Source organism: Lissotriton vulgaris, chromosome 8 (assembly GCF_964263255.1).
Source record: "Lissotriton vulgaris chromosome 8, aLisVul1.2, whole genome shotgun sequence".
In the NCBI taxonomy this organism is placed as follows: Eukaryota; Metazoa; Chordata; class Amphibia; order Caudata; family Salamandridae; genus Lissotriton; species Lissotriton vulgaris.
Window position 1 is genome coordinate 153,176,235 of NC_141696.1, and position 12,423 is coordinate 153,188,657.

The following is a 12,423-nucleotide window of genomic DNA, read 5'->3' on the forward strand; positions in this document are numbered from 1 at the left end:
TGAGTGGCTAGAGCAAGAAAAAAACTCACTGCACTTTTCCAAGTAGACAACCATATAAGTCCATGTGAGGGAAATGATCTGATTTTTTCTCTCTCAAGAAAAAAGTAGAGTAAACACACAATTGTCAAAAGTGGGATTTGAACCCACGCCTCCAGAAGAGACTGCGACCTGAACGCAGCGCCTTAGACCACTCGGCCATCCTGACTTGCATTTGTGGAACCTTCCACAGGCCAGACAGCCATGCAAGTGGGGTACCGAAAAGGCATGCCCTCAATTTATTTATCCTATTATAAGTACTTCCAACAGATCTTTGAACAATCCATAGAGAGCAGTACCTATCAAGAACTCTTTAGACCTTTAAGGCGTACAAAGAGAAAGTGCTATTAACCAGCCACTTGAACGGCCCAAAGCTGCTTTGAAATTGAGTCAACAGCCACCTCTTGGCTAGCTAAAGCAAATTCAACAAGGAATTTCAATGTCACAACATAGGGTGGAATACGCAAATCTAAGCAGCCCCTGATCACAGCCCTGAGGAAATTGCCGTAAGTGTGCTGGAGTCCAACTGTCTACCAGATGCTAGGCATTCTTCCATATTTGCATGGCCTGTCTGGCCAGGGCATACAAGAGCATGACTCTTCCAGATGAGCTCTTACATGGGTCCTATGCTCATATAGTAAGGACTGCACTTTGTCAGCAAGACTTTATACAACCGAAATATATGAGAAACCCCAGCTCTCTTGACTAGATGAGGACGGAATCACATCCCAGGTGAAGACCAACAGATGCAACTTCCATCAGATGTTAACCTGAAAAAGGAGATTACATCTCCAAAAGTCATGTCAGAAGTGGGATTCAAACCCACTCCTCCAGAGGAGACTGCGGCCTAAACACAGCGCCTTAGACCACTCGGCCATCCTGACAGTGCAGAGTCTTAAGAAATGTATAAAAGTCACTCAGAAATATCTGCCTCCATGCAAGCCTGAAATAATTTAAACCTTCAAACACAAGGTGCAACTTTATGCACAGGACAATAAACACAGAAGATCACATGTGAAAGCATTTCATTTCACAGGAGTACAATTTTTATGCTTTTAGAATACCTCATACCTCTCACCAGCTATTTAGGGTCCTGTATCCTACTCACAAAATTACCTTGCCTGCGACCTCTCTCTCTACACAAACAACTACTGCACAGGAAGTAGGAAGGCAGAAGGTGGGGCATATTATGCAAATGTATGCTGTCATTGTGCCTTGCAGATTCATGCAGGATTTCTAGATCCTTGCTGGATACAAGAGAGCAGACCTTGTTTCAGATCAACTGTCCCTAATAGGGAACGTCTGAGCACCTGCAGTCTTTTGCTCTCTAGCCCCTGGCCTGGGACTCACCCTCACTGGCTGAGGCGTGAATTTCTGCATACCAACGTTGCATAGATGGTACGTTTGTGGTCGGTTTGGGATGGGTGGGAGGTCAAAAGCAGGGAAAAGTATGTCGCCTTCACTTCTAGTCTCCTCTTCTAGGCCTACCTGCCGTTCACTCACTCTGTCTTTGTTTCATTCTCTCCTTCCTCAACACCCCTTCTCACTCACTCGCTCTATCACTTGTGCTTTTTCCCCTTGCTCTGCATTTCATAGTGGAAACATCTCTTGAATGGAGCATTAGAAAATGAGGTTACATAAAATTAACAATCTACTTATTGGAAACCAAAAATATCACAAGACTGAATGTAACCCATTTCATTAATAAAAGGGACTTTTTAAGCACCCCCCGAAAAACACATAAAACACCACGAGTGCTAGAAGAATATTATACGAGCTTGAAGACAGAATTGGGCAAATTAATTTGCAGTTGAAACTGAAGTTTGTTACTTATTCAGATATTTTATGCACTGCCAACTTTTTAGCTGAGATTCTAAAAGAACTCAGAGACAAAATGGACTTAAAGTTTTGTCAGAAGTGGGATTCAAACCCACGCCTCCAGGAGAGACTGCGGCCTTAACGCAGCGCCTTAGACCACTCGGCCATCCTGACCACATTTTGCTTGATCATCTACAGAGAGGGAAAGATATTGTGAACCAAAAAAAGCACACATCTTAGGTCATGAGTGGCTAGAGCAAGAAAAAAACTCACTGCACTTTTCCAAGTAGACAACCATATAAGCCCATGTGAGGGAAATGATCTGATTTTTTCTCTCTCAAGTAAAAAGTAGAGTAAACACACAATTGTCAGAAGTGGGATTTGAACCCACGCCTCCAGAAGAGACTGCAACCTGAACGCAGCGCCTTAGACCACTCGGCCATCCTGACTTGCATTTGTGGAACCTTCCACAGGCCAGACAGCCATGCAAGTGGGGTACCGAAAAGGCATGCCCTCAATTTATTTATCCTATTATAAGTACTTCCAACAGATCTTTGAACAATCCATTGAGAGCAGTACCTATGAAGAACTCTTTAGACCTTTAAGGCGTACAAAGAGAAAGTGCTATTAACCAACCACTTGAAAGGCCCAAAGCTGCTTTGAAATTGAGTCAACAGCCACCTCTTGGCTAGCTAAAGCAAATTCAACAAGGAATTTCAATGTCACAACATAGGGTGGAATACGCAAATCTAAGCAGCCCCTGATCACAGCCCTGAGGAAATTGCCGTAAGTGTGCTGGAGTCCAACTGTCTACCAGATGCTAGGCATTCTTCCATATTTGCATGGCCTGTCTGGCCAGGGCATACAAGAGCATGACTCTTCCAGATGAGCTCTTACATGGGTCCTATGCTCATATAGTAAGGACTGCACTTTGTCAGCAAGACTTTATACAACCGAAATATATGAGAAACCCCAGCTCTCTTGACTAGATGAGGACGGAATCACATCCCAGGTGAAGACCAACAGATGCACCTTCCATCAGATGTTAACCTGAAAAAGGAGATTACATCTCCAAAAGTCATGTCAGAATTGGGATTCAATCCCACTCCTCCAGAAGAGACTGCGGCCTAAACACAGCGCCTTAGACCACTCGGCCATCCTGACAGTGCAGAGTCTTAAGAAATGTATAAAAGTCACTCATAAATTTCTGCCTCCATGCAAGCCTGAAATAATTTAAACCTTCAAAGACAAGGTGCAACTTTATGCACAGGACAATAAACACAGAAGATCACATGTGAAAGCATTTCATTTCACAGGAGTACATTTTTATGCTTTTAGAATACCTCATACCTCTCACCAGCTATTTAGGGTCCTGTATCCTACTCACAAAATTAACTTGCCTGCGACCTCTCTCTCTACACAAACAACTACTGCACAGGAAGCAGGAAGGCAGAAGGTGGGGCATATTATGCAAATGTATGCTGTCATTGTGCCTTGCAGATTCATGCAGGATTTCTAGATCCTTGCTGGATACAAGAGAGCAGACCTTGTTTCAGATCAACTGTCCCTAGCAGGGAACGTCTGAGCACATGCAGTCATTTGCTCTCTAGCCCCTGGCCTGGGACTCACCCTCACTGGCTGAGGCGTGAATTTCTGCATACCAACGTTGCATAGATGGTACGTTTGTGGTCGGTTTGGGATGGGTGGGAGGTCAAAAGCAGGGAAAAGTATGTCGCCTTCACTTCTAGTCTCCTCTTCTAGGCCTACCTGCCGTTCATTCACTCTGTCTTTGTTTCATTCTCTCCTTCCTCAACACCCCTTCTCACTCACTCGCTCTATCACTTGTGCTCTTTCCGCTTGCTCTGCATTTCATAGTGGAAACATCTCTTGAATGGAGCATTAGAAAATGAGGTTACATAAAATTAACAATCTACTTATTGGAAACCAAAAATATCACAAGACTGAATGTAACCCATTTCATTAATAAAAGGGACTTTTTAAGCACCCCCAAAAAACACATAAAACACCACGAGTGCTAGAAGAATATTATACGAGCTTGAAGACAGAATTGGGCAAATTAATTTGCAGTTGAAACTGAAGTTTGTTACTTATTCAGATATTATATGCACTGCCAATTTTTAGCTGAGATTCTAAAAAAACTCAGAGACAAAATGGACTTAAAGTTTTGTCCGAAGTGGGATTCGAACCCACGCCTCCAGAAGAGACTGCGGCCTTAACGCAGCGCCTTAGACCACTCGGCCATCCTGACCACATTTGCTTGATCATCTACAGAGAGGGAAAGATATTGTGCACCAAAAAAAGCACATATCTTAGGTCATGAGTGGCTAGAGCAAGAAAAAAACTCACTGCACTTTTCCAAGTAGACAACCATATAAGCCCATGTGAGGGAAATGATCTGATTTTTTCTCTCTCAAGAAAAAAGTAGAGTAAACACACAATTGTCAGAAGTGGGATTTGAAGCCACGCCTCCAGAAGAGACTGCGACCTGAACGCAGCGCCTTAGACCACTCGGCCATCCTGACTTGCATTTGTGGAACCTTCCACAGGCCAGACAGCCATGCAAGTGGGGTACCGAAAAGGCATGCCCTCAATTTATTTATCCTATTATAAGTACTTCCAACAGATCTTTGAACAATCCATAGAGAGCAGTACCTATGAAGAACTCTTTAGACCTTTAAGGCGTACAAAGAGAAAGTGCTATTAACCAGCCACTTGAAAGGCCCAAAGCTGCTTTAAAATTGAGTCAACAGCCACCTCTTGGCTAGCTAAAGCAAATTCAACAAGGAATTTCAATGTCACAACATAGGGTGGAATACGCAAATCTAAGCAGCCCCTGATCACAGCCCTGAGGAAATTGCCGTAAGTGTGCTGGAGTCCAACTGTCTACCAGATGCTAGGCATTCTTCCATATTTGCATGGCCTGTCTGGCCAGGGCATACAAGAGCATGACTCTTCCAGATGAGCTCTTACATGGGTCCTATGCTCATATAGTAAGGACTGCACTTTGTCAGCAAGACTTTATACAACCGAAATATATGAGAAACCCCAGCTCTCTTGACTAGATGAGGACGGAATCACATCCCAGGTGAAGACCAACAGATGCAACTTCCATCAGATGTTAACCTGAAAAAGGAGATTACATCTCCAAAAGTCATGTCAGAATTGGGATTTGAACCCACGCCTCCAGAGGAGACTGCGGCCTAAACACAGCGCCTTAGACCACTCGGCCATCCTGACAGTGCAGAGTCTTAAGAAATGTATAAAAGTCACTCAGAAATTTCTGCCTCCATGCAAGCCTGAAATAATTTAAACCTTCAAACACAAGGTGCAACTTTATGCACAGGTCAATAAACACAGTAGATCACATGTGAAAGCATTTCATTTCACAGGTGTACAATTTTTATGCTTTTAGAATACCTCATACCTCTCACCAGCTATTTAGGGTCCTGTATCCTACTCACAAAATTACCTTGCCTGCGACCTCTCTCTCTACACAAACAACTACTGCACAGGAAGTAGGAAGGCAGAAGGTGGGGCATATTATGCAAATGTATGCTGTCATTGTGCCTTGCAGATTCATGCAGGATTTCTAGATCCTTGCTGGATACAAGAGAGCAGACCTTGTTTCAGATCAACTGTCCCTAGCAGGGAACGTCTGAGCACATGCAGTCTTTTGCTCTCTAGCCCCTGGCCTGGGACTCACCCTCACTGGCTGAGGCGTGAATTTCTGCATACCAACGTTGCATAGATGGTACGTTTATGGTCGGTTTGGGATGGGTGGGAGGTCAAAAGCAGGGAAAAGTATGTCGCCTTCACTTCTAGTCTCCTCTTCTAGGCCTACCTGCCGTTCACTCACTCTGTCTTTGTTTCATTCTCTCCTTCCTCAACACCCCTTCTCACTCACTCGCTCTATCACTTGTGCTCTTTCCCCTTGCTCTGCATTTCATAGTGGAAACATCTCTTGAATGGAGCATTAGAAAATGAGGTTACATAAAATTAACAATCTACTTATTGGAAACCAAAAATATCACAAGACTGAATGTAACCCATTTCATTAATAAAAGGGACTTTTTAAGCACCCCCCAAAAAACACATAAAACACCACGATTGCTAGAAGAATATTATACGAGCTTGAAGACAGAATTGGGCAAATTAATTTGCAGTTGAAACTGAAGTTTGTTACTTATTCAGATATTATATGCACTGCCAAGTTTTAGCTGAGATTCTAAAAGAACTCAGAGACAAAATGGACTTAAAGTTTTGTCAGAAGTGGGATTCGAACCCACGCCTCCAGGAGAGACTGCGGCCTTAACGCAGCGCCTTAGAGCACTCGGCCATCCTGACCACATGTTGCTTGATCATCTACAGAGAGGGAAAGATATTGTGAACCAAAAAAAGCACACATCTTAGGTCATGAGTGGCTAGAGCAAGAAAAAAACTCACTGCACTTTTCCAAGTAGACAACCATATAAGCCCATGTGAGGGAAATGATCTGATTTTTTCTCTCTCAAGAGAAAAGTAGAGTAAACACACAATTGTCAGAAGTGGGATTTGAACCCACGCCTCCAGAAGAGACTGCGACCTGAACGCAGCGCCTTAGACCACTCGGCCATCCTGACTTGCATTTGTGGAACCTTCCACAGGCCAGACAGCCATGCAAGTGGGGTACCGAAAAGGCATGCCCTCAATTTATTTATCCTATTATAAGTACTTCCAACAGATCTTTGAACAATCCATAGAGAGCAGTACCTATGAAGAACTCTTTAGACCTTTAAGGCGTACAAAGAGAAAGTGCTATTAACCAGCCACTTGAAAGGCCCAAAGCTGCTTTGAAATTGAGTCAACAGCCACCTCTTGGCTAGCTAAAGCAAATTCAACAAGGAATTTCAATGTCACAACATAGGGTGGAATACGCAAATCTAAGCAGCCCCTGATCACAGCCCTGAGGAAATTGCCGTAAGTGTGCTGGAGTCCAACTGTCTACCAGATGCTAGGCATTCTTCCATATTTGCATGGCCTGTCTGGCCAGGGCATACAAGAGCATGACTCTTCCAGATGAGCTCTTACATGGGTCCTATGCTCATATAGTAAGGACTGCACTTTGTCAGCAAGACTTTATACAACCGAAATATATGAGAAACCCCAGCTCTCTTGACTAGATGAGGACGGAATCACATCCCAGGTGAAGACCAACAGATGCAACTTCCATCAGATGTTAACCTGAAAAAGGAGATTACATCTCCAAAAGTCATGTCAGAAGTGGGATTCGAACCAACGCCTCCAGAGGAGACTGCGGCCTAAACACAGCGCCTTAGACCACTCGGCCATCCTGACAATGCAGAGTCTTAAGAAATGTATAAAAGTCATTCAGAAATTTCTGCCTCCATGCAAGCCTGAAATAATTTAAACCTTCAAACACAAGGTGCAACTTTATGCACAGGACAATAAACACAGAAGATCACATGTGAAAGCATTTCATTTCACAGGTGTACAATTTTTATGCTTTTAGAATACCTCATACCTCTCACCAGCTATTTAGGGTCCTGTATCCTACTCACAAAATTACCTTGCCTGCGACCTCTCTCTCTACACAAACAACTACTGCACAGGAAGTAGGAAGGCAGAAGGTGGGGCATATTATGCAAATGTATGCTGTCATTGTGCCTTGCAGATTCATGCAGGATTTCTAGATCCTTGCTGGATACAAGAGAGCAGACCTTGTTTCAGATCAACTGTCCCTAGCAGGGAACGTCTGAGCACATGCAGTCTTTTGCTCTCTAGCCCCTGGCCTGGGACTTACCCTCACTGGCTGAGGCGTGAATTTCTGCATACCAACGTTGCATAGATGGTACGTTTGTGGTCGGTTTGGGATGGGTGGGAGGTCAAAAGCAGGGAAAAGTATGTCGCCTTCACTTCTAGTCTCCTCTTCTAGGCCTACCTGCCGTTCACTCACTCTGTCTTTGTTTCATTCTCTCCTTCCTCAACACCCCTTCTCACTCACTCGCTCTATCACTTGTGCTTTTTCCCCTTGCTCTGCATTTCATAGTGGAAACATCTCTTGAATGGAGCATTAGAAAATGAGGTTACATAAAATTAACAATCTACTTATTGGAAACCAAAAATATCACAAGACTGAATGTAACCCATTTCATTAATAAAAGGGACTTTTTAAGCACCCCCCGAAAAACACATAAAACACCACGAGTGCTAGAAGAATATTATACGAGCTTGAAGACAGAATTGGGCAAATTAATTTGCAGTTGAAACTGAAGTTTGTTACTTATTCAGATATTTTATGCACTGCCAACTTTTTAGCTGAGATTCTAAAAGAACTCAGAGACAAAATGGACTTAAAGTTTTGTCAGAAGTGGGATTCAAACCCACGCCTCCAGGAGAGACTGCGGCCTTAACGCAGCGCCTTAGACCACTCGGCCATCCTGACCACATTTTGCTTGATCATCTACAGAGAGGGAAAGATATTGTGAACCAAAAAAAGCACACATCTTAGGTCATGAGTGGCTAGAGCAAGAAAAAAACTCACTGCACTTTTCCAAGTAGACAACCATATAAGCCCATGTGAGGGAAATGATCTGATTTTTTCTCTCTCAAGTAAAAAGTAGAGTAAACACACAATTGTCAGAAGTGGGATTTGAACCCACGCCTCCAGAAGAGACTGCAACCTGAACGCAGCGCCTTAGACCACTCGGCCATCCTGACTTGCATTTGTGGAACCTTCCACAGGCCAGACAGCCATGCAAGTGGGGTACCGAAAAGGCATGCCCTCAATTTATTTATCCTATTATAAGTACTTCCAACAGATCTTTGAACAATCCATTGAGAGCAGTACCTATGAAGAACTCTTTAGACCTTTAAGGCGTACAAAGAGAAAGTGCTATTAACCAACCACTTGAAAGGCCCAAAGCTGCTTTGAAATTGAGTCAACAGCCACCTCTTGGCTAGCTAAAGCAAATTCAACAAGGAATTTCAATGTCACAACATAGGGTGGAATACGCAAATCTAAGCAGCCCCTGATCACAGCCCTGAGGAAATTGCCGTAAGTGTGCTGGAGTCCAACTGTCTACCAGATGCTAGGCATTCTTCCATATTTGCATGGCCTGTCTGGCCAGGGCATACAAGAGCATGACTCTTCCAGATGAGCTCTTACATGGGTCCTATGCTCATATAGTAAGGACTGCACTTTGTCAGCAAGACTTTATACAACCGAAATATATGAGAAACCCCAGCTCTCTTGACTAGATGAGGACGGAATCACATCCCAGGTGAAGACCAACAGATGCACCTTCCATCAGATGTTAACCTGAAAAAGGAGATTACATCTCCAAAAGTCATTTCAGAATTGGGATTCAATCCCACTCCTCCAGAAGAGACTGCGGCCTAAACACAGCGCCTTAGACCACTCGGCCATCCTGACAGTGCAGAGTCTTAAGAAATGTATAAAAGTCACTCATAAATTTCTGCCTCCATGCAAGCCTGAAATAATTTAAACCTTCAAAGACAAGGTGCAACTTTATGCACAGGACAATAAACACAGAAGATCACATGTGAAAGCATTTCATTTCACAGGAGTACATTTTTATGCTTTTAGAATACCTCATACCTCTCACCAGCTATTTAGGGTCCTGTATCCTACTCACAAAATTAACTTGCCTGCGACCTCTCTCTCTACACAAACAACTACTGCACAGGAAGCAGGAAGGCAGAAGGTGGGGCATATTATGCAAATGTATGCTGTCATTGTGCCTTGCAGATTCATGCAGGATTTCTAGATCCTTGCTGGATACAAGAGAGCAGACCTTGTTTCAGATCAACTGTCCCTAGCAGGGAACGTCTGAGCACATGCAGTCATTTGCTCTCTAGCCCCTGGCCTGGGACTCACCCTCACTGGCTGAGGCGTGAATTTCTGCATACCAACGTTGCATAGATGGTACGTTTGTGGTCGGTTTGGGATGGGTGGGAGGTCAAAAGCAGGGAAAAGTATGTCGCCTTCACTTCTAGTCTCCTCTTCTAGGCCTACCTGCCGTTCATTCACTCTGTCTTTGTTTCATTCTCTCCTTCCTCAACACCCCTTCTCACTCACTCGCTCTATCACTTGTGCTCTTTCCGCTTGCTCTGCATTTCATAGTGGAAACATCTCTTGAATGGAGCATTAGAAAATGAGGTTACATAAAATTAACAATCTACTTATTGGAAACCAAAAATATCACAAGACTGAATGTAACCCATTTCATTAATAAAAGGGACTTTTTAAGCACCCCCAAAAAACACATAAAACACCACGAGTGCTAGAAGAATATTATACGAGCTTGAAGACAGAATTGGGCAAATTAATTTGCAGTTGAAACTGAAGTTTGTTACTTATTCAGATATTATATGCACTGCCAATTTTTAGCTGAGATTCTAAAAAAACTCAGAGACAAAATGGACTTAAAGTTTTGTCCGAAGTGGGATTCGAACCCACGCCTCCAGAAGAGACTGCGGCCTTAACGCAGCGCCTTAGACCACTCGGCCATCCTGACCACATTTGCTTGATCATCTACAGAGAGGGAAAGATATTGTGCACCAAAAAAAGCACACATCTTAGGTCATGAGTGGCTAGAGCAAGAAAAAAACTCACTGCACTTTTCCAAGTAGACAACCATATAAGCCCATGTGAGGGAAATGATCTGATTTTTTCTCTCTCAAGAAAAAAGTAGAGTAAACACACAATTGTCAGAAGTGGGATTTGAACCCACGCCTCCAGAAGAGACTGCGACCTGAACGCAGCGCCTTAGACCACTCGGCCATCCTGACTTGCATTTGTGGAACCTTCCACAGGCCAGACAGCCATGCAAGTGGGGTACCGAAAAGGCATGCCCTCAATTTATTTATCCTATTATAAGTACTTCCAACAGATCTTTGAACAATCCATAGAGAGCAGTACCTATGAAGAACTCTTTAGACCTTTAAGGCGTACAAAGAGAAAGTGCTATTAACCAGCCACTTGAAAGGCCCAAAGCTGCTTTAAAATTGAGTCAACAGCCACCTCTTGGCTAGCTAAAGCAAATTCAACAAGGAATTTCAATGTCACAACATAGGGTGGAATACGCAAATCTAAGCAGCCCCTGATCACAGCCCTGAGGAAATTGCCGTAAGTGTGCTGGAGTCCAACTGTCTACCAGATGCTAGGCATTCTTCCATATTTGCATGGCCTGTCTGGCCAGGGCATACAAGAGCATGACTCTTCCAGATGAGCTCTTACATGGGTCCTATGCTCATATAGTAAGGACTGCACTTTGTCAGCAAGACTTTATACAACCGAAATATATGAGAAACCCCAGCTCTCTTGACTAGATGAGGACGGAATCACATCCCAGGTGAAGACCAACAGATGCAACTTCCATCAGATGTTAACCTGAAAAAGGAGATTACATCTCCAAAAGTCATGTCAGAATTGGGATTTGAACCCACGCCTCCAGAGGAGACTGCGGCCTAAACACAGCGCCTTAGACCACTCGGCCATCCTGACAGTGCAGAGTCTTAAGAAATGTATAAAAGTCACTCAGAAATTTCTGCCTCCATGCAAGCCTGAAATAATTTAAACCTTCAAACACAAGGTGCAACTTTATGCACAGGTCAATAAACACAGTAGATCACATGTGAAAGCATTTCATTTCACAGGTGTACAATTGTTATGCTTTTAGAATACCTCATACCTCTCACCAGCTATTTAGGGTCCTGTATCCTACTCACAAAATTACCTTGCCTGCGACCTCTCTCTCTACACAAACAACTACTGCACAGGAAGTAGGAAGGCAGAAGGTGGGGCATATTATGCAAATGTATGCTGTCATTGTGCCTTGCAGATTCATGCAGGATTTCTAGATCCTTGCTGGATACAAGAGAGCAGACCTTGTTTCAGATCAACTGTCCCTAGCAGGGAACGTCTGAGCACATGCAGTCTTTTGCTCTCTAGCCCCTGGCCTGGGACTCACCCTCACTGGCTGAGGCGTGAATTTCTGCATACCAACGTTGCATAGATGGTACGTTTATGGTCGGTTTGGGATGGGTGGGAGGTCAAAAGCAGGGAAAAGTATGTCGCCTTCACTTCTAGTCTCCTCTTCTAGGCCTACCTGCCGTTCACTCACTCTGTCTTTGTTTCATTCTCTCCTTCCTCAACACCCCTTCTCACTCACTCGCTCTATCACTTGTGCTCTTTCCCCTTGCTCTGCATTTCATAGTGGAAACATCTCTTGAATGGAGCATTAGAAAATGAGGTTACATAAAATTAACAATCTACTTATTGGAAACCAAAAATATCACAAGACTGAATGTAACCCATTTCATTAATAAAAGGGACTTTTTAAGCACCCCCCAAAAAACACATAAAACACCACGATTGCTAGAAGAATATTATACGAGCTTGAAGACAGAATTGGGCAAATTAATTTGCAGTTGAAACTGAAGTTTGTTACTTATTCAGATATTATATGCACTGCCAAGTTTTAGCTGAGATTCTAAAAGAACTCAGAGACAAAATGGACTTAAAGT

General features: G+C 43.5%; 9 non-coding genes across 9 annotated transcripts; all 9 read right to left on the reverse strand.

Annotated features, from left to right (window-relative positions):
- Positions 1-122: 122 nt before the first annotated feature.
- On the reverse strand, positions 123-205 carry TRNAL-CAG (transfer RNA leucine (anticodon CAG)). The gene has a single exon. It is a non-coding gene; the product is annotated as a tRNA-Leu (tRNA).
- Positions 206-1,945: 1,740 nt separating this feature from the next.
- Positions 1,946-2,028, reverse strand: TRNAL-AAG (transfer RNA leucine (anticodon AAG)). Its single transcript has one exon. It is a non-coding gene; the product is annotated as a tRNA-Leu (tRNA).
- A 192-nt stretch (positions 2,029-2,220) lies between these two features.
- Positions 2,221-2,303, reverse strand: TRNAL-CAG (transfer RNA leucine (anticodon CAG)). The gene has a single exon. It is a non-coding gene; the product is annotated as a tRNA-Leu (tRNA).
- Positions 2,304-4,040: 1,737 nt separating this feature from the next.
- TRNAL-AAG (transfer RNA leucine (anticodon AAG)) lies at positions 4,041-4,123 on the reverse strand. The gene has a single exon. It is a non-coding gene; the product is annotated as a tRNA-Leu (tRNA).
- Positions 4,124-6,411: 2,288 nt separating this feature from the next.
- On the reverse strand, positions 6,412-6,494 carry TRNAL-CAG (transfer RNA leucine (anticodon CAG)). Its single transcript has one exon. It is a non-coding gene; the product is annotated as a tRNA-Leu (tRNA).
- A 1,740-nt stretch (positions 6,495-8,234) lies between these two features.
- On the reverse strand, positions 8,235-8,317 carry TRNAL-AAG (transfer RNA leucine (anticodon AAG)). The gene has a single exon. It is a non-coding gene; the product is annotated as a tRNA-Leu (tRNA).
- Positions 8,318-8,509: 192 nt separating this feature from the next.
- Positions 8,510-8,592, reverse strand: TRNAL-CAG (transfer RNA leucine (anticodon CAG)). The gene has a single exon. It is a non-coding gene; the product is annotated as a tRNA-Leu (tRNA).
- A 1,737-nt stretch (positions 8,593-10,329) lies between these two features.
- On the reverse strand, positions 10,330-10,412 carry TRNAL-AAG (transfer RNA leucine (anticodon AAG)). Its single transcript has one exon. It is a non-coding gene; the product is annotated as a tRNA-Leu (tRNA).
- A 191-nt stretch (positions 10,413-10,603) lies between these two features.
- TRNAL-CAG (transfer RNA leucine (anticodon CAG)) lies at positions 10,604-10,686 on the reverse strand. The gene has a single exon. It is a non-coding gene; the product is annotated as a tRNA-Leu (tRNA).
- Positions 10,687-12,423: the final 1,737 nt, after the last annotated feature.